General features: G+C 43.0%; 1 protein-coding gene across 1 annotated transcript in view; it reads left to right on the plus strand.

Annotated features, from left to right (window-relative positions):
• The first annotated feature begins 20,557 nt into the window (after nt 1-20,557).
• ACCS (1-aminocyclopropane-1-carboxylate synthase homolog (inactive)) overlaps nt 20,558-27,792 on the plus strand; it is a 38,200-nt gene continuing 30,965 nt past the window's right edge. Inside the window, exon 1 of the mRNA XM_038405774.2 lies at nt 20,558-20,580. The gene's annotated coding sequence lies outside the window, so the exon portion shown is untranslated. The remainder of the gene's footprint in view (nt 20,581-27,792) is intronic.

Here is a 27,792-nt window from a genome sequence, read left to right on the forward strand (position 1 = left end):
CTTTGAGTGAGCAGACATCATGGTGTGAGTGACTGAAGTTGGAATGAGGATTAAGGATGTGCACCAAAAGGGGATGGGTGCACAGGTGGGCACACAGGAAGAGTAAGCAGTTGCAGGTGTAGAGACAGCATGTCAATAGGTCCAAAGCTGCTAGTAGGGGCCTTCCTGGTTCACCTTGTGTCACTGCTTACACCTGTGTAAAGTGAGTGTCAGAAACTCCCATCTGTGTGAGTGGAGGATACTGATCTGGTAGCATTTTACACCTACCTTGTACGGGGTAAGTGATGCTCCAGGTGCCAGGCAGTGAAGAATCAGGGCCTATGGTGTGTTATAGAAAGAGGAACAGGCAGAGCGCATTGGGTATGAAAGGGAAGACAAGACACGAGAGCAGAAATATAGCCACTGACAGAGCCTCAAAAGTCAGGAAGAGGAGCATCAGAGGATAAGGATGGAAGAAGAGAGAGAGACCCAAGGGAGGATGCATATGGGGAGGATATGGTTGAAGAAAAAGATAGTTTTCTCTGCAGAGATCTAGGAGAGAAGTACCACAGTCATTGTGATGGGTTCAGTCACAGAGACCCCCTTGGGACTGTCATCTGACATGCTGGAATTACCTCTGAGCCCATTTTCCCTGCCAGCTTGGGACTCCAGAACCCTGCCTTGTTGAGCCAGACATGCTAGCCTGCTGCAACACAGACCCAGGTCTGGTCCATGCCCCCAAGCTGCAGGCTTTACTGAAAGCAGCTTAGCAGGTTATCTGCCTCCAGCACCCAGACACCCAGCTCCCAATGGGATCCAAATCCAAAATAAATCTGTTTTACTCTGTATAAAGCTTATACAGGGTAAATTAATAAATTGTCTGCCCTCTATAACACTAATAGAGAGATATGCACAGCTGTTTGTGCCCCCAGGTATTAATCACTTACTCTGGGTTAATTAATAAACAAAAGTGATTTTATTAAGTATAAAAAGTAGGATTTAAGTGGTTTCAAGTAATAACAGACAGAACAAAGTAAGTCACCAAGCAAAATAAAGCAAAAACACACAAGTCTAAGCTTAATACATTAAGAAACTGTTTACAGGTAAAATTTCATCCTCAGAGATCTTGCAATAAACTTCTTTCACAGACTAGAGTCCTTCCTAGTCTGGGCCCAATTCTTTCCCCTGGTACAGTCCTTGTTAGTTCCAGCTCAGGTGGTAACTAGGGGTTTTCTCATAACTGGCAGTCACTTTGTTCTGTTCCACCCCCTTTTATAGCTTTGGCACAAGGCGGGAATCCTTTGTCTCTCTGGGTTCCCACCCCTCCTTCTAAATGGAAAAGTACCAGTTTAAAATGGATTCCAGTACCAGGTGACATGGTCACATGTTCTGAGAGACCTCAGCCTCCATTCTTCCAGGGCTTGCCTGTATGCACCCAGGAAGGTTTGCAAGTAAACAGAGCCATTTACAGGCAATTGTCTTAGTCAATGGGAGCCATTCCAGATTCCAAACTACCATTGATGGCCCACACTTCCTATAATTTCAATAGGACCCCAGAGTTATACTTCATATTCCTAGTTTCAGATACAAGAATGATACATTCATACAAATAGGATGACCACACTCAGTAGATCATAACTTTGTAATGATACCTTACAAGAGACCTTTTGCATAAAGCATATTCCAGTTACATTATATTCACACTCATTAGCATATTTCCATCAAACATATGGAAGTGCAATGTCATAGTTATGTGCTGGAACTTTTGAACAACAACATCCAAACTCTTTCTAACTTCAGCTCTGCAGAAAGTCACAAGAGGAAGATGCAGGGAAGCTCATGTTTGATGATTCCCCCTTTCCCCCCCGCCATGTTTCTTGGTGCCTCCTTTGTTTATTTTGCTTGTATTTTTATTTATGCAGTTTCCATTATCTTTCTCTTGGTTCATCAACCTCTTTTAAGGGCCAAACTTCATTCAGCTACCCATAATCCTCACTGCAGAATCAGTGGGGTTGGTATTTTTCACTTCCTGTCCTAAACTGTGGGGTAACACACCTATAATTCTGATCCCAGCAGTCCCTGTGGTGCCTGTTAGTGGGGAGTCATGTGTCCAAGAGGCCTTGCAGGAGCTGTTGCCATCACAGAGAGTAGTTTGGGAGCCAGATTAGCGATCAACATTACCCAAAGGAGCCACAGTAGTGTGAATGCATTGTTTCATTGACTATACTACTGTATATTCATATTAGTCTCACAGCAAAATGACTGACCAAGTATTATTATTTTATCAACTACAACTGGTTAATAACATAGTAAAAGCATCCTGATTGGTTAATAAATAAATCACACAGTGTTTTAATATCATGTGCTGCAAAGAGCTGCAAGAGACCCATTAAAGAACCACTTGCAGCTCCCAAGCCTCAGTGTGAGTATCATGGGATAGAGGTACCTTCACGAAGCACCAGACAGGAGGGGACCTGTAGGGAGCAGTGACAGCAGCCAGATTTCCATCCTCACTGCAGGTAACTCTTGCTACCGTCAGGAAGTGGAGAAAAGTGACTTGGCTCCTTTGTCTGTTGCCCCCCATTCCAGTTCCCACGGTGAATCTTCAGAGAGACAGGCAGTAGCAGCCTTCTGTGCCAGCCACCAGTAGACATGTAGGGTGACCAGATGTCCCGATTTTACAGGGACAGTCCAGACATTTGGGGCTTTTTTCTTATATAGGCTCTTATTACCCTCCAACCCCTGATTTTTCACAGTTGCTGTCTGGTTGCCCTACAGACATGGTAAGTGCACAGAGAAACTGAGAGGGTAAGTGAGGCAAGACACTGGATGGTGAGGGGATTGGCAACGCCATCAGAGATGGAGGGAATGGTTTGGTTGATTCTAGGAAGCTGTAAGTGCAGAGCTAGGGAAGAGGGACACTTCAAAATTGTGTAGTAGGGCCTATTTAGGCCGTGCAAGTTTCCTTTACACTGCACTGCCAACATTCCTCGGCCCTGCCTTGGAAGGACCATCTCTAGTGTAGGACCTTGGCCTCTTTGCTGAGACAATTTATAAGGGCAATGGCGCCAATTGGGGGGGGGGCAGGGGAGGGCAGAAGCCCCTCCCTTGAGTTTCATACAGGAGGTGTGCAAGCTCCCAGATGGAACTCTTAACTATAGCACAGCATTAGTGTGAAATGTAAGTTCTGCAGAGGAGAGGTGCCCCTGCGGCAGGGAGTCAGTATTTTGTTTACAGTCAGAGGCAGGGGGATTAAGATAAGAAAGGGCTGGTGATTAAATTAAGGATATGGAAGTTTGTAGTAAGGTAACACCTCTAGAGCCCCAGGAAGGTGAAGTATAAACTCATGGGGCCTTGCCCTAGTCGGATGTTTCCAAAGTTAAATGATCTATTCCAGGCTTGGTGAACTGCAAAAAAATTGATAGAAAATAATCTAGATTTTTCTACAACGGTTTCAATTGTTGTAGTCAAGAGTTAGTAACAAAGAATATATATTTAAAATTTTAAACCCAACCAGTGTTACTTAAGTGACTTGACACAAGATGTGAGAACATGTTAGTATTATAGCTGAGTGGGTCTAATATTTATCTGCAAAAAAAAAAAACAACCCAGAGTTTTCAGGTGCCTAAGTAGCCCTTGGAATCACAGTTAAAGTCCTCACCCCCAATCTGAAATGGCACCCATGTATAAGGGAGCAACTAGTGTTAGTTGCTTAGGTGTATTTGTTGGATTGACACGTGTCCACTGATATATGCAGTGCAGTTGTAGCCTTGTTGGTCCCAGGGTATTACAGAGACAAGAAGGGTGAGGTAATGTCTTTTATTGGACTAACTTCTGTTGATGAGAGAGACAAGCTTTTGATCTTACACAGAGCTTGGACATGAAGGAGACACAGATATCTCACCCACCTTGTCTTACTTGTCCAATGAGAAATATACGGTGACCGACCAAACCCATTTCACCTAAGGGCCACCCAACAGCTGTCTGATGGGAACAACTTCTAATCCCTACTCAGATGGGTTGGATTTACACTCTAGGGCTAGAGGTAAGTCTCTGCCAATTACCTACCATAATTCCAAATCAAGGGTCCCACACTAGCCATAGTTTTTTTTTCCCTGCCTGGATGTATACCTTACAATTTGAGATGCACAACCCATTTCACTTACCTGCTTATATAAGGCCCTTATTGTAGCAATACTGCTTTAGACATTGTTTAATACTGCATCGAGTCTGTTCATTTATTTCCTCCTCACACCTACACCCTGTTTCGAGGAGGAAGCTGTGATATCTATGGGACTTCTCTTTCTCTGAAACAAAAGTTGGGTATAATTGCTTCATTTCAGCTGCTATAGGAAACACAGCAAGGGAACAAGCTGGATTCTTTCCTAAGACCTCATTTATCAGCAGCATTGGGTAAAAGGCGCATCAAGTGAGCACAGTCGTGGCTGGGAAATGATGACAGCAATCTTTGGGATTCGAGAAAAAATTGAAGACGGGGAGAGGAGGGTTTGGGGGAAAACAACAACAAACAGATACACTCTGTTCTGTGCTGCTTTCATAACATGAAAGCTTCTATTCATCAGGGCTGCATCTGAGTCATCCCTTCAGCGGAGGAGCCATTAATCAGGCTTGCCTCGTTGTAATATAAAAGTCCAAGGTGTCTGTGTGGGGAAAGGCAGCCTTCTGGTACAGCACAGCTGTGCTTAGCTTATCCAGGCTCCCATTGTTAACAGTGCAAGGCCACGGGGCTGTAGCTCTTTTGATTGTGACTGAGAATGTCTCTGGCATTTCTGTTAGGAAGCCTCCTGGGGGAGAGAAGGCTATGCAGCTCCATCCAGAATCCTCCAGCTCACTTTGATAATGTCTGTGCTAAGTATATCATGCCTGCCATCAAATCCCTGTAGATCTCAAATACGCCTACCTTTCAAATCCAGTACTCAGATCTCAGTGGAAGCATGGGAAGTCCCAAGCCATAGCTGAATCCAAGCTGGGACCTTACAATGGAAGAGTGTGTATTAAAAGTCTTCTTGTGGGGGAGGGAATTGTATCACCAGTAAGATACCAAAGGGCCTAACGAAATCTGATTCCTATCGTTGGCTTCATTGTTGAATCTGACACTCAAACAGGATGTGTGTGGTCTACCACTTGAGCCTTTCCCATGGTGGAGTTGCCTCTTCTGTAACCAAGCTGCAAAGAGCTGCTAAAAAGTCTAAGATGGGAGTCTGCTCTCCCTGGCTGTGCTGATAGGAGCTAGGATGAGCTGCTCTCTGTTCATACAATCACAGAATCATAGAATATTAGGGTTGGAATAGACCTCAGGAGGTCATCTACTCCAACCCCCTGCTAAAAGCAGGACCAACTAAATCATTCCAGCCAGGGCTTTGTCAAGCCAGGCCTTAAAAACCTCTAAAGATAGAGATTCCACCATCTCCCTAGGTAATCCATTCCAGTGCTTCGCCACCCTCCTAGTGAAATAGTGTTTCCTGATATCCAAGCTAGACCCTCCCCCACTGCAACTTGAGACCATTGATCCTTGTTCGGTCATCTGCCATCACTGAGAACAGCTGAACTCCATCCTCTTTGGAACCCTCTTTCAGGTAGTTGAAGGCAGCTATCAAATCCCTCCTCATTCTTCTCTTCTGCAGACTAAACAAGCCCAATTCCTTCAGCCTGTCCTCGTAAGTCAAGTGCCCCAGCCCTCTGATAATTTTCGTTGCCCTCCACTGGACTCTTTCCAATTTGTCCACATCCTTTTTATAGTGAGGCCCCCAAAACTGGACGCAGTACTCCAGATGTGGCCTCACGAGTGCTGAATAGAGGGGAATAGTCACTTCCCTCGATCTGCTGGCAATGCTCCTACTAAATCAGCCCAATATGCAGTTAGCCTTCTTGGCAACAAGGGCACACTGCTGACTCATATCCAGCTTCTCATCCACTGTAATCCCCAGGTCCTTTTCTGCATAATTGCTGCTTAGCCAGTCGGTCCCCAGCCTGTAGCAGTTCATGGGATTCTTCCGTCCTTAAGTGCAGGACTCTGCTCTTGTCCTTGTTGAACCTCATCAGATTTCTTTCGCCCCAATCCTCTAATTTTTCTAGGTCACTCTGGACCCTATCCCTAACCCTCCAGCATATCTATCTCTCCCCCCAGCTTAGTGTCATCCGCAACCTTTCTGAGGGTGCAATCTATCCCATCATTCAGATCATTAATAAAGATAGTGAACAAAACTGGCCCCAGGACCGACCTCGGGGCACTCCACTTGATACTGGCTGCCAACTAGACATGGAGCTGTTGATCACGACCCACTGAGCCCAACAATCGAGCCAGCTTTCTATCTACCTTATAGTCCATTCATCCAATTCATATTTTTTTAACTTGTTGGCAAGAATAGTGTAGGAGACAATATTAAAAGCTTTGCTAAAGTCAAGATATATCATGTTCACCACTTTTCCCCTATCCACAGAGCCAGTTGTCTCATCATAGAAGGCAATCGGGTTGGTCAGGCATGACTTGCTCTTGGTGAATCCATGTTGACTGTTCCTAGATTCATAGATACTAAGGTCAGAAGGGACCATTCTGATCATCTAGTCTGACCTCCTGCACAGTGCAGGCCACAGAATCTCACCCACCCACTCCTATGAAAAACCTCACCTATGTCTGAGCTATTGAAGTCCTTAAATCATGGTTTAAAGACTTCAAGGAGCAGAGAAGCCTCCCTCCAGTCACCCATGCCCCATGCTACAGAGGAAGGTGAAAAACCTCCAGGGCCTCTCCAATCTGCCCTGGAGGAAAATTCCTTCCCGACCCCAAATATGGCAATCAGCTAAACCCTGAGCATATGGGCAAGATTCACCAGCCACATACTACTCCTGATCACCTTCCTCTCCTCCAAGTGCTTCAGAATAGTTTCTTTAAGGACCTGCTCCATGATTTTTCCAGGGGTGCTGCCTTCCTGTGGTCTTGCTAGTAAAAGCCATGCTGATGTAATCCTGGCTGGAAATCCCTTCCTGTCCAGGATGAATCAGGTGAAGCCACACTGAGTTGGTCTTGGCTGGAAGTGGCTCTTTGAAGGTCTCACAGTGGATGTAACAAACTGCTGTGGGTAAAACCAGAGATTTGTCCATGGGGATAGTTGAGCTTGGCTCTGTTTGCTTATTCAGGTTGCCAAGGCCTTGCTTATCTAACCTCCACTCCCTGTTCTGCTCTGCATGGAAACATCTGTATTTATGCAGCTGAGACAGGAGGTCTTTTTGTTTTAACTCTTAAAAGTTTGAAATCTTGAAAGACTGTCCTGACTGTCTCTCTCTCATTGGCTAAAAGACATATAAAAGAACGAGTATATGGAGAGCCCATGTTCCCCTTTTTGGAAATATACATATTACTCTGTCTTGCCTGCATTCACCACTCTGTGCAAATGCATGCTGTTCCCTCAGCTGTTTTACGTCATTGATCACTATAATTATCAGAGTAGCATTAAGAAGCCCCAAACAAGATGAGGGCCCTATTCTGCTAAAAACCAGTCAGATTAATAGCAAGTGACGGTCTCTTGCCCAAAGAGGACATATCATGTCAATGAGGCCTGTACTACTTTGTCCTCCTCTTTCACTCACCTTATGTTTCCTTAAGCTACTTGTCATCTTGTTCCCTTTGCTAAATAGACTTGCACACCTGATGGCCCCCTGCCATCTTTGACTATTAGAGTGGCGACCCCGTGGGCCTGATTATTGTTACTCTAGTGTTACACTGATGTAGTTCAGGGATATGATTCCTGATTTATGTCAGTGTAAGTGAAAGAAGAGTTGATATTCTGCAGAACATTGTATTCTTCTCGAGTCTGCAGTTGCCAGAAGGGAGTTAAATGGCCCTGACATGGCAGCTCTACCATGTGCTGTGTGCTACCAGATGGGCTATTGTGAAAGGATGCAGCCATGAGCTTTCCCACATGTGTGAATTTCTCTCAGGGACTCCTGTTATGGAACTTTCTGTCTTTGTTTAAGTACTGCAGGCTCAGGGTGCACTGTGTTCAGCACAGTGTGTACAGCAACAAAGAGGAGTAAATTGTGAGTGATTAATTAGAATGTGATTTGCTTTTTATCAGTTCTGTTCTGTTACAGAATGTACAGGTGCTGTTTCCATAGCAAAGCCAATTTCTGTGGCTCACAACTACTCCCAAGTTGAGGGAGGCCCCTACCAAGTTGTGGCCTGGCCCCACCATGCCTTATGAAGAGGTTTTATTGAGTTACAGAGTTATCCAGTTTTGTATGCGACTTAAAATATTTAGTGTTCCACAGCCTATTTTTAAATACATGAGCGACAATATACTGTAATGAACTAGCTGGAGTAAGCATATGTATGCACCGCTGCCCTCTTCAGGAGGGACTCAAGATTGTTCATCAGTATGCCCTAGGCCCAACACTGCTAACTGCTAAAGAAGATTCTTCTTCGGCCTAACTGGAGGGAGTCTGTAATTTTTGTAGCAAGTGTCTCCAAGTTCTATCCTTGTTGTCGCTGTGAGGTTCTGTGTGGCATAGTGATAACCATGCTATTCCTAGATAGCACTGAGTTTGTTGCAGTACAAATAACTGCACATTCTGATGCCTCTGTGTAGCCCTCAGTGTCTGGCATCCATTAGGTAAGTGGAGACCACACACATACACTTTCAGGGCAGAGCAAACCTGGTAAAGCCCAGGAGATATTATAAATCCAAAGTGTTTGGCTTTGAAGGAGAAAAAATGTGTCTTATTGGTTCTAATACAATTTTACTGTGTTCCATCCCCTCAGAACAGGTTTGAAACTGAGTGGCAAATAAGCGTGCTGGGATTTCCCACATTTCTCCAGGAGATGTGACACATTTCCTGTCCTATTTCAAATTCCCAAGAAAAGAATATGTTATGTCAAAAGTTTTAAAATTTAGAGTTAACAATTTCTACTAACAGAGCTTATCTACCTAAATTAATAACTCTATAAAACCTACAGAAATAATACATGTGTTTGACTATTAGCTGCATTGGCCCTATGAGTCAATGCCATGCAGCTAGTTATATGATGGATTGAGGCAAATCTAGGGCAATAACATGCCCACAATCTTCAATTATTAAAGATCTCACAAGGTGCTCAAATTATACTCACTGTGTGACACTGAATCTTCCTATGCCTGAGTCTTGCCATCTGTAAATTGGGTATAATAAGATATTGACATCATGATGAGATGAATGTCTAGATTTGTTGTCCCTCAACGTATTGCTAATCTCAGGTCTAGCTCAGTGAGTATTTACCTCTTAGGTCAATAAATCATGAGCTCACCTCAGTTAAAGTTAAGATCTGCTTGTTGTCCCCCTTGGGGAAGCCAAGACATTGAGTTTGAGTGACTTGTCCCAGGTTACATAGTGAATGCTGGACTGATTTGGGAATAGCGGGGCCTGATGTGCAGATTTCTGCTTTAACCACTATATCATACTCCGTCCCTGCCATTGTTTGTTTTAGTGTCTGGGCTGCTGAAGTGGTTAATGTAAGGATTTAGGTGTGTGTGTTTTGGGGGGAGAGGTGGTTTCTCTTCTTGGTCAGCTGCAGCACTTCCCAAAGGTGAATAAGATGAGCTTGGTTATTAGAGTCTTTAATGCCCTTCAGAAAGGTTTGTTGTTTGCATGTTGCTGAGAACATGCTGATGCATATCATTGGACTTGGCTAAGCAGCACTTCCCATGACCTCGGTAGAGTATTTTGGAAAGAAAATTAAAACAAAACCAAACTGGCCTTAACGAGGAGACCTTTTCAGTAAGTGTGTTGCAAGCATTTATGTTAAGGAACTCATAAACCATGCAGAAGCTTTCCCCTTGGTTCTTGCTTTCAGAGCAGAGTGAAAATGTTGGTGTGAGGTGATTTGTGGAGGTGCTGGCTGCTGACACAAGGACCCTTGTGCTGTTTATCTGAGTTCTCACTTTGCCTTTTGTAATATTTATGACATGCTTGTTGCTACCAATATATCACTGGAGCATAAGGGGCTGTGCCTCTGTCCCTCACCCTCTTCCCTTGCCCGGCGACCCCGAAAGACTGGAGATTGCTCATCTGCCCAGTCACCAGGGAATTTTTATTTCCGCTGTAGGTTTGATTGGTTTGTCATGTTCCAGGAACCCTGGGGTGGGTTTTAGGCAAATGTTGCTGCTTCTGATCAACAAACTGCATGTGGGGAGCAGGAGGAGAATAATAACAACAGTAATAAAAAATCCACAGAGGAAAATAAAAATGAAAAATGTGGTACTTCTTTTCAGCTCCTGCCACACTAGAAAGGGGGCTAATGAAGGACTGTTGTGTGGCATCACAGGTCTGCCTTTCTCTTTCAATTGTCTGCAGGAAATCCACAGGTACTAAAGGTATTGGCGAGCTGCTGCACTTTCAGAAGTAAAATATGAGGTGATTGTAATGGGATGCAGAGGTCACTTGGTTCAAATCTGGTCCCCATTTGGTAAGGACCCAAACTCATGATAGCTGTTGAATGGCTCTCTGTGAAATGAATGACTGTCTCTGCTTATTTCTTACAAGGGTTGGTGTCACCCTCAAAATATACTCCCTTCAAAATATGACTTTAATGGGACTTAAGTGGTACATAGACTTCATGCTAACCTTCTGCACAGGGGTGAATTTCATTTGGAAGTGTGTCCTTAGAACATCCTCCCCTCCACTTTCGAACATCCCACAACTTAGCCACATAGCTCCTGTTCACTTCACTGAGAGTTGCAGCTAGTTTCTGGGCTTGGCTGGGTCAGTATATTTTGGAGGAGAGGTCAGCTACAGCCATCATGATATTGACCTTTCATGTGAGGTCACAGGCAAATCACAGGTGTCCAGGGAAGGACTCGGTAAAATCAAGGCTTTGAAGTTATTTTTATCCATCTTTGGCCTCAGTCTCTAGGTTTCATTTCCCAGCAAGCCTTTTGTCAAGGTAATGTGTGATACTGGGATATTTTCACCTCACTTTTAAATGTTAAGTCTGTGCTTTTACCCACCGGCCTTTCCCTCTCCTCAGATGTTGTTTGGCCCCACAGTGTCTCTGCTATCCTGACCCAGCCAAGGCCCTGCACTTTGCTGGGAGAAGAGAGGCAAGGCATGGAAGAACAAGTTGCTCCCTCATTTCAAGGAAGGAACATAACCCCACAGCTGTGATTGCAGTTACCAAGCCCATCAAAGATTGCCTTTATAGTTCTTAGTCCCCATCCAGTGACAATACCTCTGCTAAACTGGCAAGAGCCCCAGTTGGAGACATCTGTTCTGCACATACTAACAAGGGGTGCTGCATGGAGAGAATTATAGGTCTCTTCCCTGCAATTACAGCCCTTATTTTGTCATTTTGCTTCTCTTTTTGTGGAATCAGTCAGTGATCTGTACTTGCTTTGCGTTATTCCTTCCCCCAACCCCCGCCTGCTGAGAGCTTGCTGCAGCTTGCCCCTGGCTGCTTTAGCAGGGCTGGCAGACCTGCTGCCTCCCTCTATATGATGTGGATCCAGCTGCTGCTAAAGTTTTCCGAGCCAAAAGCATCAGGCACCAGGGTTCACTTCTGAGAAATGCCTGCATGTGTTCAGCAGTGCTGGGAGATAGACCTTGAAGGTTCAATAACTTCTATTTGCTGCCTGGACCAGATATGAAGACAAGTGGAGCTTGTCCGGGATGGCAGACGTATATGTATGCATGGAGGCATCATTTATATAGAGGGGGAAGGACACACTATAAAAGTCAGGTTCAAAGTGGTCTGGCAAGACATTTTTCTTTAATTTTGAAAAAGCCTTTCTTTTCCTCACTGGTGTTTAAAATATCCCATTGGAAAACTCCACACTCAAATTGCTTTCCTCATCATTTTTTTCCCCTTTCATCTAGTGGTTTGCAGTTGTAGGGTCACTCTTTATTACATGGTTATGTATCAGTACTGGGCTGCACGCATACTGGTTTGTGGGGCCTGTATGGTTCAAAGTACAATGGATCATGTAGGTTAAAGTCTAAAACACTGGAAGAAGTTGTATCTGACACACGTAACTATCCACATTATGCTTTTTCTTGTGCTAATTCTGAATATTATTGCCAAAGCTTCCCCCAGAGATGGTACTTGCAGATCCCTCCATTACACTAGGTAAAAGAGGTATTTGGAAGGTCATTTTCAAAGCAGAGCTGTTTTTCTTAAAATATCCTAGGTAAGGAGTGACCTAGCCAGGAGTGACCAGTATCATTTTACTGGGTTTAATCTAATATCTGAGAGACTAAATTTGCCATCCTTTCTTACATTGCATAGCACCTTACTGCATACCTGGCCCTCTGCAATCAGTGGGCCTGTCTGTACAGTAGGTTACCAGTCCACTTGAATGAGGGTTGTAAAATTAGAGTTTTTGGAGTATGTCTACACAGCAGCTGGGAGGTGCAGTTCCCAGCATAGGTAGACAGACTCTTGCCAGCTCCACTCAAGCAAGTGCGCTAAAAATAGCAGTGTGGACATTGTGCACTGGCAGGGACTCAGGCTAGCTGCTGAAGTCCAAACCTGCCTGACCCCATGGGCATGAACCTATGCCACAGCGTTCACACTTCTATTTTTTTAGTGCTCTAGCTCAAGCAAAGTTAGTGTGAGTCTGTCTAGCTGGGCTGGGAATCACACCTCTCAGCTGCAGTGTAGACCTATCTGTAACTGAGTGTGTTCACATATCACATCCACTATCCAGTTCATGAGTCTCTGGATGGAAGAGGCCAAGGCCTATCACAGGTCAGGACTGAATTGTGGGGGACTGGAATGGTGGGACAGGAGCACAGGTCAGGATTGAGCTGTGTCACAGAATTGATGAGGAAGAAGCCTGCACCCTACCTTGTCTGCACACTGCCTTTCTCCAGTCAGTGTTAATTTTATGAACACAAAACTTGCCCCAAATGGAAAATCTCCTTTAAACTATAAACTGGAGTGAGCAGATTGGCTGTGGAGCTTGATGTAGTAATGGGAAGACTCAGAGGAAGTTGGGATTCACTGAATAAGAACTTCCAAAGGTTCGGCAGTTTTGGGGGCCGGGGACGAGGGGGATGCTGTGCAGTTCTGCAAATCTTTCTTTCTGATAGAACCAAGCCCAGGGGCATGGAATTACTGCCCAGCATGGCAGCTTTCTCTGCAGAGATGTTTTGGATCTTTAAAGCAACCTCAGTACTTTGCTCTCCCAACAAACAGGTGCCTGATGTTTCTAACTTTTGTGATTCTATGAAACAATATAAAATATGCCTTTTCCCTCCAGCCCATCTCCCTGTAAATGCAAGCTCCTTCCCTTCATAATGTTTTTTAGTGTCTTGTCCAGTCTATCTTAAAAATTCTCAAGTGATGGAGCTTCCACCATTCCCACAACTTAATACATATCACTGTAAGGCTAGCTTCCCTGATCTTTAATCTCCCCGTCTTTATTTCATCCCATTTGATCCTACTCTTACCCTGCCTATACAACACAAAATAATTCCTCTTCTATTTTTATTATTTTCACTCTTCCTACAGTTGTAGACTGTTATAAAGTCCTCCCTTAGTTGTCATTAAGCCAAGCTACAAAGATTTTTAGCTCTTTTAATCCTTCCTCATAACACAGCCCCTCTAGCTCCCTGATCATTTTTGTTTCTTTTCCCTGAACTCCCTCCTATTTTTTTCAATATCTCCCTGATAATATGATGCCCAGGACTGAGTGCAGTAACCCAGATGATGTCCCCCAGAGCCCTACCCAGAACTGTCTTTTCTCAGCTGCATGACATGATTTCTTTTGTAGCCGTATCTTATTGCAAATTCATTTTCAAAGGAACACCACCTCCCTCTGCAACAGAATGTAGATTTAAGCCTTCCAGGAGAGGTGGAAGATGACTTCTAGCAACTATAATCCCTGTCTCTGTGGAAACCTTCCTCTCCCTATCACCACTGAAAGGGTAGATGTAAACACACCATTTATATATAAACAAGAAAATCTCTAGTACCATCAATGGCTCTACTGTTCCAATTTTCAAAGAGATCAGATCTGTGAAAATCAGTATCCAGACAGCCCAAGGTGAGGACCAAAGGTTTAAACCAATGGTGTGCAAACTGCGGAGCACACCCCCAACCCCAGTGTGGGCACAAGAGGTTCTCGGTGGGCTGGTGGACAAAGAAACGGGGATCCTATTCCTGTGACACTGTATGGAATCTGGGAGACACTTTATGATATTGTTGTTACCAATATTATAAAATTTGCAAGGAATCTGACCATGTAAGGTACCTGTGAAAATGCTATGATTTGCCAAGTATGATGATCTTGTTAATATGTTTGTATGACCTTTGTATTGTGAGATGTAGATATGTAGGGTATATCTGCAGGGTATATTTCCAAACTTGTGCTGTGTTCTGGGTGATACCCCCAGACAGATTGGCAGCAGCGCTGCCTAGCTTGTTTATGGCCGATCAAGGGTCATCAGCTGTACAATGAATCCATTGAAAGAAGCCAGGGAGATACACCTTATGAGTCAGCAAGGCATGTAGGGGCAAGTTGGTGGACAGAACTCTAAGGCTGTTCCATGCCATGTGCTGTGAAACTTGTGTTTGGCATACAGGGAGTACAAGCCACATGGCAAAAGGAATATAAAGGGCAGCTGCATCATTTCCATTTTGTCTTCAATCCTTCCTGCTTCTTACCCCCATAAGCAACTTTTCTACAAATGAAGCTCTGAACAAAGGACTGAATGGCCCATCCAAACTTTGGATGTGTTCCAGAGGGACTTTCAAGCCAGCATACTCACCAATACTGCTAAGAACCTGATATATGGACTTTGAAGTATCTGTATGTATCTGATTGCTTTACCATTTAACAACTTTTTCTTTTCTATTCTATTCTATTCTATTCTATTCTATTTTCTATTCTTTTCTATTCTATTCTTTTCTAATAAACCTTTCATTTTAGACATCACAGGATTGGCTGGCAGCATGGTATTTTGAGTAAGATCCAAACCTGTACTGACATGGTAATGTGGCTGGCCCTTTGGGGTCAGAAGAACATTTTGTATAGTGAGCAGCATTTTTAGGTAACTTTTCACTGTACTGGATTTATGTGCTGATTGGGAGCCAGAGAACTGGAATGCAGTAAAGGGGGCAGTTTGATTTCTTTCTTAGCTTCTTGAAAACCAGTGTCGGGGATCAGGAGCACAGTTTGTGACTGGTTGGTAAATGTAACTTCAGTGTTAACTACCCGTTTTGGGAGAATCTGCTATACTTTTGGCAGCCTCCTCTAACCTGGGCATTTTCAGTGAGGGCTGTCCCAGGCACCTTGAGTCACACTACCACAACAGCAGGAGCAGGATAAAAATAGAGTGGGTATTGTGGGGTGGGACGGGAGCTATATTTAAAAAATAGTCCTTCCACTTGGCAAACAACATGAATGCCCCGGCCAGCAGCCGCTGCTCTCCAGCCACCCAGCTCTAAAGGCAGTACTGCCACCAGCAGTAGTGCAGAAGTAATGGATTACTTCAAATTACAAGTGATGGGGGCGGATGACAAATTCTATAAATGGTAAAGGGGGTGCGACAAAAAAAATTAGCACATCACTGGGTTAAACCCCCAAAATGAGCAGTTGAATCAACTGAATGCATACTACATTATTGTAAAAAGAAAAAGGAGTACTTGTGGCACCATAGAGACTAACAACTTTATTAGAGCATAAGCTTTCATGAAAGCTTATGCTCTAATAAATTTGTTAGTCTCTAAGGTGCCACAAGTACTCCTTTTTCTTTTTGCGAATACAGACTAACACAGCTGCTACTCTGAAACCTGTCATTATATTATTGTACTATCACAGTGTATCAAGTAAGGTCTTTCATGAAAGCTTGTAGTATTCTGAACTTGACGGTCATGAGAGAGATTCATAACCACAGTCTGTGTGTATGTGTATGTATGTATATATATATATATATATATGCATTTATGTCTGTATGTATGTGTATATATATATATATGTATGTATGTGTATATATATATATGTATGTATGTGTATTAAATACTGAGCTCATAATCTATACTACAATTTCAACCACACCTCACAGCAAGGACAGGCATCTCTCAAGACAGGTGTTTACACAAAACCAGCTCCAAGTAACAACCCTTTGTCCAATGAAGAAAAGACAATGGGGGACCATTAATGTTAATGGAAAGACATTGAGACATCCCCTGCTCTTCAATCAAGAAGGATTTCCACACTAAATAAACATGAGTCACCATGGCCTAAGAGAAGAAAAATAAAAAAGAGAAAAAAAGCCTTTTAAAATCAGGCTTGTGTCTGAATTTTGGGATCCAGAAACTGAGGGACAGTCACTTGGCAGGTGCTGTCTGTGAAATGCTGGATCCCCTCTATGGTATGGGATATGCAGGGAAACTGTTCAGAGGCAATAGATAACATTTTTTTTAGATAAAAAAATTTCTAATACTAGAAGCGTAAAGCCTGAGGTTGTATCTTTATTTTCTGTGTAACTTTTAGTGTTTGTTTTCCCCTTACTGTTTCATCTTTCAGAGTAGCAGCCGTGTTAGTCTGTATTCGCAAAAAAGAAAAGGAGTACTTGTGGCACCTTAGAGACTAACAAATTTATTTGAGCATATCCGATGAAGTGAGCTGTAGCTCACGAAAGCTTATGCTCAAATAAATTTGTTAGTCTCTAAGGTGCCACAAGTACTCCTTTTCTTTTTTGTTTCATCTTTGAATCTGTGGTTTTTCTATGAAACAAACCTTCTGTTCATTTTTACCCCTCTGTTCTGCTAACTGTGTGTCAAAGTAGGCTGGTGTTTTGGGGGGACTGGTTTCCTGCCAATTCGTCACACCCTAAAGGCATGAAAAGTCCAAGTATCTGGTAGTTAAGAACTTGGGGAATATGGATTTAGGAAGACTCAGGACTGGAAGGGCTATTGGTGTTGGTGTTACCCTGCAAGGAGTACCTGTGGCACCTTAGAGACTAACAAATTTATTTGAGCATCCGATGAAGTGAACTATAGCTCACGAAAGCTTATGCTCAAATAAATTTGTTAGTCTCTAAGGTGCCACAAGTACTCCTTTTCTTTTTGCCAATACAGACTAACACGGCTGCTACTCTGAAACCTGCAAGGAGTGACCAGGCTGGTGGAAGCCAGGGTGAGATCTTTTGTGTGTGTACAAGCTACGAGTGTCAGGGGTCTGAACCAAAGCTGCACAACAAAAGGCACCCAAGGTTACAGAGCTGGCAGTAACAGAACCCCTTACTGGATGATCCCCAAACTATCACAGTTTTCCCTTCCCTTGGGTCCTGTTTCTCTTCTGATCCTCATAGTGCTCTGGGGAAGAGCAACTAATGGACCAATACAACCATTTGGAAGGGAGCATGACTCCCTTCAAAGAGTCTCAGTGCTGACATTTCTGGTAATGCTGTGGCAGCTGTTTTCATTTCTGGGCAATTTTGACAGAGGATACCAGGCCTTTGTGGTCCCATACTGGAGGCTCTGTTGCACTTTGCCCTAGAAAACAATTAGCAATGAGGAAAACAGCAGCCATTTTGGGAACCAGTGAAATCTGGTCATCCAGAAGACAGAAGGGCTGGGAACCAGCAAAAACCAATTAAGACCCACCAGGCTGAAATAAAAGGAGCTGCCTGCTGCCAGAGAAACAAGGCAGGGCCAGGGTCACTTGCTGGCCACAGTCAGTGACAAGGGCTAAGAAGGAACTTTGCTGATTCCATCCCAGAGAGAGAGTTTAACCCAGAAAGGGTAAGAATCTATTTTGGTTAATTGGCCCAGAAAACAAGGAACAGTTTCAATTTTTGAGTTTGTTATAAGGGGTTTTGGACTACTGTGTCTTGGCCCTCCATCCAGTTCACAAAGACTCACCGAGACAGGCTGATAGCTATTGGGGGTGCTGGTAGCCAAAGAGAAAGGCTCTGCTCAATAGGTGAGTGCAACCCACCGCAGCAATGCTTTGTAAGTTGCATGATCTGTATTAATGTTCTCTCACTGCAGACTCTGTACCATGTATGAACTGTCAGACTGCATTTTCTGGAGAAAATAATCCAGATCAAAGCTTGATGCATCCAAACTGAAGGTGTTTTGGGTCTCTCAGTGGGAGAAAGGGGGATATAACATAAGTTATCTTTCTGTAAAGATCTCAGTTATTTACAAACAACAATTGACTTAGCTTCACAATTCCATGTGAAGTAGGTAAGTGTAGTTATCCCCATTTTACAGATGGTGAAACTGAGACATGTTAAGGGACTTGCCCATGGTTAAACAGCCAATGAGCGACAGAGATGAGATTAGAACGCAGAAGTCCTGACTCCCGGTCCCTTGCTCCAACCACTAGATTACCCTCTGCCTTAGTACAAAAGGTAGAAACGATTGCCTTTGCTGGGTGAAGGTTTCAGAGTCTGCACCAGCAAACTACAGCCTCCAAACTTTCAGACAAGATGTTTTCTGCATGGCAACAGTAAACTCAAACTAAAAGCCCTAAGAACGAGCAGGGAAGGGGAAGGAAGGAACAGCTGGAACAGGGAAGAGGCCATTCCAAGTCTTACAGAAGTTTGAGAAAAGGAAACGCTTTTCCCGCACTGTTTGACCAAAAAGAAAGAGGGGTGACAAAAGGGTCAAATTCAGCTTACACAGCTCCCTCTTTCAGGCATCTGGCCCAATGGCAGAAGAGCTGGAGTGATTAGGCTGAGTTTTTGGCACGCACTCTGGGGACCAACAACTGTCACTGACTTCCTCCCTGGCTCTCTTTAAACATGCAGCTGGACAATTCTCGTGTCCTGGCCTGGCCCCATCTGCTCTTTGTTTATGCTGTGATACATTCCACCTGACCCAGGATGACAACGCTTCAAACTCACTCTCCTGTTACAAATCTTCTCCATGGAATATATTATCCTTTGTCTTAGTGCCCAGTTTGGTGTGAGTCTGTAATAAACCCACTAAAGAGTTCCCACTCTCTAAACTGGGATTGTGCGGTGTATGAGAATAAACCAGGCATAAGCCAGTGGTTTTGATCACTCGGATGTTGGCCCAAAGCTTGAACTGAACCAAATTTTCTCTGAGGTTTGAAAAAGTTCAGTTCACTTTTTTTCACCTTGATTTTTTTAAATGTTTATTCTTAATGTCCCCATATCTTCAGAGATCTAAAATGCCGCCCTGAAATCCAATTCCAGGCAGGAAATATTGGGTAATCTCAGGTTTTCCAACCTGAGTATTCTAGGATCTTACAGGTTTTCCAGCCTGAGTACTCTAGGCCACACAGGTTCAGAACAGACCGAGATGGGCCTGAGTGGCAAAATTCAAATCCTCCTCCAGGGTTTTGATTTGGATTCATTATAGAAGTCTTGATATTATGATGTTTGGTTTGGGCCCCATCTCTGCTTGGGGTTAAGATCCAGGCTTTCAGGTAACTGTCTGAACTAAAGTTCCAGATCTACCCCTGACTAGTCCTTACACAGAAATGGGAGCAGAGATCAAAACACCTCTGGATGTTCTGATCACGTGGATGTTCACTATCCCTGTGCAAAGGGCTGCAGGATGTGCCATCCATGTTCCACTTTTGCTTCTGTTGAGGTTTTCATTGAGTGTTAAGTTTGAACACCCATCCTATCACCCAAAGTTAAGTACCCAAAGCAAAATTCAGCCCAAACCTCTTGGCTCTGCACATTATCTACCCGGAACAGTGAGGCTTGATCAAAACTTGATCCAACCCTGGCAAAAAGTTTGTGAACTTAAGCACACCTGGCTCAAGCAAGCTTCAGGTTTGTAACAAAATCACAAAACTGCTGAGTTTCAAATGGTTCCAAGTTCTGTTAGGAAGGTTTCACCCAGCTGCTGGGCTAAGTTACAACATAGTGTTAGTTTTTTATCGATTAGTCAGTGTACTCTGTGCTGTACAATAAAAAGGAAAAGACAAGCTCCCTACTCTCAAATGGCCTATAATCTAAATGAATGGGTACGAAACCAGGCATAGTCTCTTCTCTCAGGTGCACTGGGGATTTTTGTTCATAAAATTTGTAATTTGTTTGGAAAAAGCTCGCTGAAGAAATTAATTTTGAAGAGGTTGAGTGGCATGCACAATGAATGGCCCAATGCACCCTTGGTGTAACTCTATTGATGTCAGCTCCCAGTGCCTTATGCAATCCCAGGATCATTGCTTCTAGTTCATATTCTCTGCCTGTATTTGTATGGTCTTGCATCTGGTTCAGGCTTTTGTTACTGCAGCTGTGTGCTGGGCTGACTGTTTGTGATTTCCCCCACAATCACCACTCCCTGCACGCATCCTCAATTCCTTCTCTGAAGCTGTGTGATTGTTCTAATAAGTGCATATTTCCCAGCTTGGCTCCCTGTTCCTAGACTAATTTATATGACTATTATCCTTTTCGTTGGTGCCAGTTTACTGTGAATGCAGAAATTTGATCATTATGATCTGAGCTATTCTTTAAAATGCCAAAGTTGCTAAATAGTGAATAGAAAATGCCATTTGTTTATTAAACTCAGAAATCAAAAATGCTGCCCTTTGATGGATCTGACTTGTGGGGCTGAGTCTCCTCATAATGTGTGGACTAGATAATGGGATCCTGCAAACCGTTGTGCTTCTCGGGAGACAGGTAAGGGACAGCATTACCAGGCTACAGCAGGTACAGCTGTGCAAATGCTGTCATGGACAAAGCTCTGCTCAGATATTAGCAGATTTTGCAGCTCATATTGAACAGTGGGAGGAAGATAAGTGAAAATCAAGGGAATAGGAATTGAGGAAGGAAACATGGATTTCATTCAGTAAAGCTGTGATAGAAATCCAAATGCCTATCATGACTATACCAAACTATTGCTCTATGATGCTGCTCTGGTGGGAATTGAACATAGTAATTGCCATACTAGATCAGACTAATGGTTAATTTACTCCAGTATCCTGTCTGTAGCAATGACTGGTATCTGCTGCTTCAGAGGATGATGTAAAACTCCCATGTAGGCAATACCATGCCTACAGGGGAAGTTTCTTCCTAATTCATGCTGCAATGTTATTTTTGCTATTATACAAATGCCTAACAGATTTTTTAAAATCATACTAAGCATTTTTCTTTAGACTGTAAGCTCTCTGAAGTAAAGACTGTCTTTCTAGTTACTTTGAAGTCCCTAGCACAAATCTGTGCATCACAAAAATAACAAATGGTAATAATTTGCTTCAATATTTTGTGACTGGAAGTTCCACAGGTGAATTATGTGCTCTGTGAGTGGGAAAAATCCTTTTATCAGTTTTAAATTTCTTGTCTTTTCAATTTCATTGGGTGCCCTCTTGCTCTTGCATTAAAATAAAGGGTAAGTAGGTGAGCTTAACTGACCTTGTCTACAGCAATGCTTAGTGTGATACCCCATTATATCCCCTTTTATTCACTTCCTCTATAAACTAAACAATCCAAATCTTTTTAATATCTCTTTTCATATGGGAGTCTTTCCAAGCCTCTAATAATTTTTATTGCCCTTTTCTAGACCTTTTCTATTTTTCTGCTATATCCTTCTTGAGATGAGTTGACCAAAACTGAACACAACATTCTAGATGAGGATATATCAAAATTTACATTTACATGGTTTTATAATATTTTCAGCATTGTATGTATTCCTAAACTTATTTGTTGTTGTTGCTTTTTACTACAGCTAAGAACTGAGCTGATATTTTCATTGAGATATCCACAGTGATGCCTGGATCTCTTCTCAGGAGTGGTTATATTTCATTTACAAATCATCAATGTGCATGAATAGTTCAAAGTGGATATTACTCTGCACTTTTCTGTGCTGAATTTCATTGTTCTCATGTTGCCCAATTGCCTCATTGGCGGGCCTTCTGAGGCTCCTTACAATCTTCCTGTCTTCATATCATTAAGTAACACCTGTTCAAATTCAGATCATTGGAGTACTTCACTATTACCTCCTTCCATGTTGAAAACGTCCACTTATTCCTGCTCCTTGCTTTCTGTCTTGTAGCCAAATTCATGATATTCCACTGGGTATGCTGGACTTTTATGGATTGGTATTTCTGTCCCAGTATAACATAGGTAGAGGAAGACTGTATTTTATCAGCAATTCGTCTATCCTTAGGAATGATCACTACAGCAATCTGTTATAGTTACTGCTTTTTACTAGGAATATGGCTGATTTACTCATTAATTTTTTTATACAAATGATAGAGTATCAACCTACTTGCTTCCTGGATGTACTTTTCACCTTGACTCACTGAAGGTGCTGGATGGCTCAGGGGACTGGGACAGGATAATGGACCCTTTAAGTCTAATAACAGTTTGAATCCTCTAAGGGTCAGTAGTGAGCAAGTTACCATCTGACGTTTTGTCAGTGGTTTTGAGAAGCCAGGTGTCCCCATCCCAAAAGCCATCATCACAACTGCTACTCTTGTGGGCCATCTTAACAGGGAGACCAAGGTTCGAAGGAAGGATGGGAACTGTGTTCCCCTTCCCACCTGCAGGAGGGGGTGGAGCACTTTCTGTTTACCCTAAAACCATTAGTAAATATTATTTTTATTATTTATTAGAGTTACTATAATACGAATATCAGCTCTGGAAGCTGGCCTCCCTTGGTATGATCGTTCTAGGCCTCTATTCGCAGTGTTATGATTTATGGGAGATGAGGAACACTCTTATGAAAGTCATTGTTGAGGTAAACTTTGCAGGCCCAGGCTCCTCACATTGAGCTGTCCAGTATTGGAGATCGGAGACAGTGACATTTGGTTACATTGAAACTAAGAGAGAATTCCTATAAACAGGGCCAAATGCAGCAGAAAAATTTCCCATATAAGGCAACATGCTTATACCTGCTAGTTTGCTTTTGTCTTGCTGGCGGGTTTGAGCTTGTGCTGGCGCCCACAGCTTTTTACAGTCTTTTCTATGTATCGTTTTCTCCCCTCCTCCTTCCCTTAATTTTTATGTTTTGAACTAAAGTTGGACACAGCAGCTGACACATTTGGGCTTTTCCCCCCAGTCTCCCATCTCTTATTTATGTCTGTAAATGTTTTGTTTTATCTGAAATGAATTTGCCAGAGAAATGTTGGGCCCAGCTCCAGGCAACCCCATTTCCTTCTTCCATCTCGAGACATTCCTGAGTCCTGCAGCACAAACTTGCACAGCTAAATATTTAGAAGAAAGCAGAGGAGCGGTGTCCCTCAGGGGCACAGAGTGTCAGTTGGGATGAAATGGGCTAACTTGCTGGGTGCCAGGAGCAGCTGTTCTATGCATGGACCTGAGACAGCCTGGAAGAGGCTTATATTCAAGTCTTGCCTAATGTGATAAATACACCTTCCCAATTGACCCTCTTGCCTGACTTGAGGTGTCACCTTTTTCAACTTCTCCTCTGGACACAGAATGTGTAAATGCCATGTTTTGATGGTGGTACCTCAGTCCCAAAGGCATTTTGGGACTTTCCCAGCCTGCAAGCCCTGTCAGCATTAGGATTGCCCCATGAAAATGGGATGGGTGGTTGGGGGCCCAAATTCTCCTTTGTCCCACAGAGACTGGCTCTTCTGTCACTCTTATCATGACAGTGCTACTCCTTTGGCCTTCTGTAGCAATTTCCACGGGAGGATCTTAAAGTACTTTTCAGACACTAGACTGAAAATCAGAATTAAGCCTTGGTGACATAGAAGTTGCTCAGTGCATAGGCTGGTCTCCTGCACAGGGGTAAATTTCATCTACATATATGGCTGATAACAGCTCCCACAGTTTCAGAGACGCATTTGGTGCTTGTCTGAACCAAACTTCAAACCACCAGATATCACTCATCCATAAAAATGACCCTCCATGCTCCCTAACCACTTCTAGACAGAGGGGCAGTCAGAGGAAAATGAAAGCAGCAATAGAGTTTCTGGAAACAGGATACTGGAAATAAAGGGCCAAGTTTGCCTCCTTTAGAATGGAGTACCTCCATTGATTTCTGTGGAAACACTTTTGTATTTAAACCTGTTTGACAGAGAAAACTTTGGTTGCCAGTGTATATTTACCCTACCTGTTAGAGACAAAGGTATGTTAAATTTCCCAGATGCCCTCTGTTTGTCACTGAGGTTTTAACATCTCTTTATTGAACAAGAACAATGATGTGTGTGACCCGTAGTTCACTGGCTGGCATAAGGACTCAAAATGCTATGGGAGCACTGAGGACAAACATAGCAAAACTACTCTGATTGTCCAAGATATCCACGCAAATATTCTCTTGCTTGCTTTTTTTGTTTGTTTGAAAGTGGGGTGTAAAACAGAAGGATATTGTCAATTTTAATGTGTCTGTTTTTCTTACATAACTGTAGTATGTAGAAAAGCTTATATGGAATTTTTGTGTTAAGTTTCAATTATAACTGTTTTGTAAATAAAATGAAAGCCTCACAATAGATTAGTCTCGCAGTGAAATTGAATAGAAGTGAAGCTGACAGATTTCTCTATCCAAGCAGATTGCAAATATCAGAGTCAACTCTGGTGAAAAACAAATGATACTCTTAACCTTTTGTCCATTTCAATAATCCATAGTGGTGATATAAGGACCACATGGAGTGACATTTTTATTGCATATTTTTTTTTATTTTGGTACTGTCCCTTTAGCCACCATAGCAACTGGAGACATTTGTGCTGGGTGTATTATTAAATGAGAATAAAGAATGGAGCCAAGGGAGTGAAACTCATAAGTAACATTTAGTGACATCCTCCCCTCCTAAAAACTTCTCTTTAAATAATTGTGATTATTTTGGGAGTGGAGAGGGGGGCCTTGGCTGCCTAATCACGGGAGCACCTGTGCTTTTTCCCTTGTTTCGGTTTGAAAGCCTCCCAGAGTGTTCTCTGTGTGGGGAGAGCATTTTAGCTTGCAGTGGTGTTTGGGGAGATATGCACGTAGTGGTCTCCTTCTCTGTCTTCCCCAGTGGTTTGGACCTCAAGAGGATGAAAGGTGGAATTATGAAGCAAAATGATGACTCCTAGTGTGTCCCAGAAGGCTTCCTGCTTTCCTTGCTTGGAGATCGTGTAAGTGATAGACGATTCCGTTTCCCTTACGGGAGTCAAGCAACTATAGTAATTTAGCTAAATTCCTGATTCAAAGGTCAGTGACGCAAAAGAGATCTGGAGTGGTTTAAAACGGAGTGCTACTCATTTAAACAGATCACAACTAGCTTGATCAGACTTGGCTGCTTTCTGAAAGATCAGGGAGGTATTTTCAGACACGGGGCATCATTCTCTATGCATCCAGGGAGGGTCACAGAGAGCTAACCAGGAGATTTAGTTTGGAAAGCTTGATGTCCACACTGGTTCTCTGAACATGATCATCTTCTGGTTGTGTCTATCTTTCTGTGATTGAAAACTGTGGTGTGCCTGAATTTAGAAATTGTGAATGATGTCAAATTGAGATGGGGGCAAAGAAATCACAGCCTATCCATGGGCATGGGCTGGACTAGCCTTCCCATGCTGCCTGCCGATGTGCTTGTTCGTTCTCTCTCTTTCTCTCCCCCCCCCCCGCCCCCGACATGAAGAGTCCAGTTCTACATGTGGGAGGATATGTCTCTATGGCTTCTCTGCTGACAATAGTGCTGGTAGATTTTGCGATATGCACACCTCTCCACAGAGAACTGGACTGAGAACCATTTCACAAAGGCCACCAAAATTTGGGGGCACTGTTGACCCAAGCTTGGGTTGCAGCTAAAGCTAACCTCAGAAAGCAAAGGCGGTGAGATATATATAATGATAATATATAAGCTTCTGGTGTGAGGTTTAATGTGTGCAGCCTTCAGAGACTGTCCTCTTCAGTCTCTTGTGGCAATTTATCACAGAACTTTTAAGAAAGGAAGAGAACTAAGCTTTTGGGAGGGCAGATTTAAATTTTTAGTTAAGTCAAGGATGAGCAGGACACTTGCATAGTGTATAGTAAAATGACTGGAGAGGGACTAGATGGTTGTGGGAATGGGATATAGATCATTTCACCTGTAAACCACTAAACCTAATCCATCTCAGATTAGTAGTGGCGACAGGTCATTGACCACAGGTGAGTGTGTGTTACAAGTCCCCCTCTGTGCTTGATCTGCAGAGGGTGTGAGTCTGCTACAGCCCCACCTAGAGCACTTTATCTCAAGCAGCAGCACTTTATATGCTTTTAGCTCTGGAGGTCCGCAGTTCAGTCCCGAGTGTGTCAGCCAAGATGGTGGCCATCGAGTCACTCTGTGACAGTTGTTCAAATGGCAGATGTGAACTGAGTTGGGTCTCTATTCCTATTGAACAATATCCGTATCACAAAAAACACTGTTACAACAGATACAAATCAGCCCCCTCATTTGAAGTCTTACCAGAGGCACCTTGGACAGAAGTAGTTAGAGACTGAACAAACTTCTTACACCCCAGTGGTGACCTTCCAGTTCAAAGTTGAGTCACATTGTTAGGGCAGTGCTGGGGAAGCTTCCACTCTGACAGGTCATGATGTACCTGAACTGGGGATAAACAGGGGACTTTGGTTCCCTGACCTGATTCACCACCACCAAATTCACTTTACCGTTCTTTATGGAGATGGACAACGTGTTTGGCTTCCACCACTACATTTAATACATTTGTAAAATGATACAGTGCATGTCAACAGGATTTTAAACATAAAGGAGTAGAGATTTTCATTCTGTAGACTAAGGATCATGCCTAGAGTAGTGGGTGTTGAGTTGCAATGGGACCTTTACAGGTATTGGAACGTGAGGTCTCAAACATTCCCAGACACCTTGGGATTAGAGTTCTTAGACTGCTGTCCCAAATCAGGATTTTATCTCTGCAGAATCCCTTGTTGTCTTTAGGATTTGAGTTTTGGGGCTGGTATCATCATTGGGACTGGAATCCCTTGGAGGACTAGCAAGATCCCTCACATCTAGATCAGTGAGTAATCAAGTAGCCTTTTATGTAAAGTTTTAAGAAAATCTTTAATGTTTTAGAAACTGTTAATGATGTTGAAAACTACTGTCAAGGTCTTCAAAATTCATCACTGTTTAGGTTTCAAAACAGTTCAGTAAACGTTATACAGTTAAAATGACCAAATGTGCTGTAGTCAGTAATGAGACTAAGTACTTAAAGAAAGACTGGGGTTTGCCAAAAGCTGTCTGCCATTTCTTTACTTAGCCTAATACAAACTCCTACAGGTTTAGGGGGAATTGGATTTTCCAGCGGTAACTCTAGCTTTTCTAAATATTCAAAAATCTTGTGGTGATCACTACACTACTAGGATTAATAACCAGTTCATGTGTTCCTCTTTAATACCTCAGTGCAGTGCCCATATGACACGAACCAAATGCAGAGGGATGCTTCCTATTAAGGGAGTATGTGTGAGATTCTCACACAGACTCCTCTATCAGGTGCATGACACAATCTAATTTTAATGAAGAAACGTGTCAAACTAAACAAACATGAAAAGCAACAGGACTTTCCCTGGAGCATCAGGATGGCAAAAGTAAAACAAGAGGTGTGTCCAGGGCTCGTAAGCAAAATATCAGCGACTACCCACGAATACACTTCTACTACTGCTCATGAATTCAACAGGTAAAAGCAAAAAGTCTATATCTTCTTCTTATCGCTTTAGTTGCTTCTGCTACAAATCGTAGGTCTCAGTTTTCATTTGTTTGTTAAGACATTGGGGCCCAACTCAGTTCTAGTTAAGGATGACCTTGCAGTTGTGGCACTGAATTGGGACAACAGAGACGTGAGTTCTGTTTCCACATTGACCACAAACTTCCTTTGTGACCTTTAGCAAGTCACTTAATTTTGCTTGCCTCAGTTTCCTCATTGTAACATTATGGTTGTGTTGTGAGGCTCAATTAA

The sequence above is a fragment of the Dermochelys coriacea genome, chromosome 6 (assembly GCF_009764565.3).
Source record: "Dermochelys coriacea isolate rDerCor1 chromosome 6, rDerCor1.pri.v4, whole genome shotgun sequence".
Taxonomy (NCBI): Eukaryota; Metazoa; Chordata; order Testudines; family Dermochelyidae; genus Dermochelys; species Dermochelys coriacea.